A 1,886-nucleotide genomic window follows, 5' to 3' on the forward strand; every position below is an offset into this window, starting at 1 on the left:
TGAAGTGATGGTCACAACCATTGGTGGTGGTCACAGATTATTTGATTGAATATGACAAGTGAATTGGTTAATTTGTGATCTATAAATAATATGTAACCAATGAAAAACATAAAATGTCACTTAAAAAATTAATAATTTGTGACTATTTGGTAAGTTGTGACCTATAATATTTGTGATCTATGACCTATAAATAAACTGTGACGTGTAAATGTTTAATTTGTCATCGTAAAATAATTTGTGACATTAAAAAATTCTGATTCGTAACCGAAAAATAATATGTGGCTAATTAAATTGTAAATTTGTGATCTTAATATATTTAATTAATAAAATATATATATATATTAAGAATTTTTCTGGAGGAGAGATTTCAAAGATTTTTTAGATAGCAGAGAGTACAAAGGTTGTAAACTTCTACTTAAATCAAATGAAACTCTCTCTTTAAATAGAAAAATTCTTGGGAGCAAAAAATCTAAATTATCCTTAGTGAAAAAGGCACTCACTTCACTGAGAAGCTTCTGGCTAATCAAACAAATAACAAGTGTCTAAAAATTTAAGTGGGAATCTTTCTTTTCAAAAAATTCCGATATCTTTTCTAATAATGAAATTTTAGTCAAAAAGTCTACAGTCTAGTGATAAAAAATTCTTCAGCTTTTTCTTCTTTTCTTCCACCAAAAATTGTCTCGTTCTGCATTATTGAGAATCTTATCATGTAACAAGATTTATGGCGTGCCACTGATGAAAATGACATTTCACTGTCTAAATTATTGTATCTTTCGTTCTGCGGATCTTCATCTTCTTCTGATAGTCTGGAATGATTATCTTCATCTTTTTCCTTTTGATCTGGACATTCTACAATTTCTTTTTCTTCTTCATGATTCTTTTTTTAGAATTATCTCAAATGCTTGATTTACTTCTTCTTTAATTTGTTATTTTAATCCTTCATCATTTTTCTTCTTCTTAATCTTTTTCTTCCTTTTTGAAGAAGTTCCTTCTTCTCTTTTGGATTATCAGGTTCAAGTTTATATGTCATAGGTGGTGGAAAAAAAAGGGATTTATATATGATTCTAAGAAAAGATTTATAGAAAATTAAGGAGAGTACTGAATAGGATTAAAGTTATTAAAAATTAAAAGTTATCCAACATCAGCAAACAAATAGTGGTAAAACTAAAACAGCCTACTTAGTTATGTATTTCATGAAATTCATTAATTTTCAACCATATATTTTATCAATTTTTATAAAAATATATTTAAAAATCTTATTTTAATTCGCACAAAACAGGTTCTAAATATAATATTTTTAAGCAGACGAGTTCATAGGGACTACTACTGGGACTTCATGGCAGACTGAAGGCTGAAACTAACACAATTAGGTGTGGTAGTTAAAACCTATTACATCTAGTAATAAATCGAATAGCATAATTAAACAATTACATAATTCACTATAATTTAAATCGAACAAAGATCAAAGCTAATAACATGTTAATTTTCAAATGCTCGCGAATTTAGAATACCAATAATTCATTATTTAAAATAAAATATTGTACAAATAATTTTCATTGACAGGTTATTAAATCTTGCTAGAATCGATCAAAAACTGTCACGACTTCCACATAATTATATCAAAACCAATCCACCCTAAGGCTAATATAGAAAAAACCTGCCCCTCATCGAGTGGCCAAGTTGGTGGAGTAGGTGAGCGCGGAGGCCTTTGGTTACAAGTTCGATTCCTCCTACCAACACTTTCTCGATTGAGCCTGTCGCTTAGGGCTTGGCTAGTGCGATTACCTGGCTGATGTGGTTTGCAGACTATTGTGTTAACCTGAGGGTTTATCCAGTACGTACTCGAAGGATAGCGACTGAGGATTCCTCCATCATCAAAAAAAAAA

At 29.7% G+C, this 1,886-nt stretch overlaps 1 pseudogene; it reads right to left on the bottom strand.

Moving 5' to 3' along the window:
* Nucleotides 1–619: 619 nt before the first annotated feature.
* LOC111391135 overlaps nt 620–1,886 on the bottom strand; it is an 11,644-nt pseudogene continuing 10,377 nt past the window's right edge.

This window comes from Olea europaea, unplaced genomic scaffold (genome assembly GCF_002742605.1).
Source record: "Olea europaea var. sylvestris unplaced genomic scaffold, O_europaea_v1 scaffold759, whole genome shotgun sequence".
Lineage (NCBI taxonomy): Eukaryota > Viridiplantae > Streptophyta > Magnoliopsida > Lamiales > Oleaceae > Olea > Olea europaea.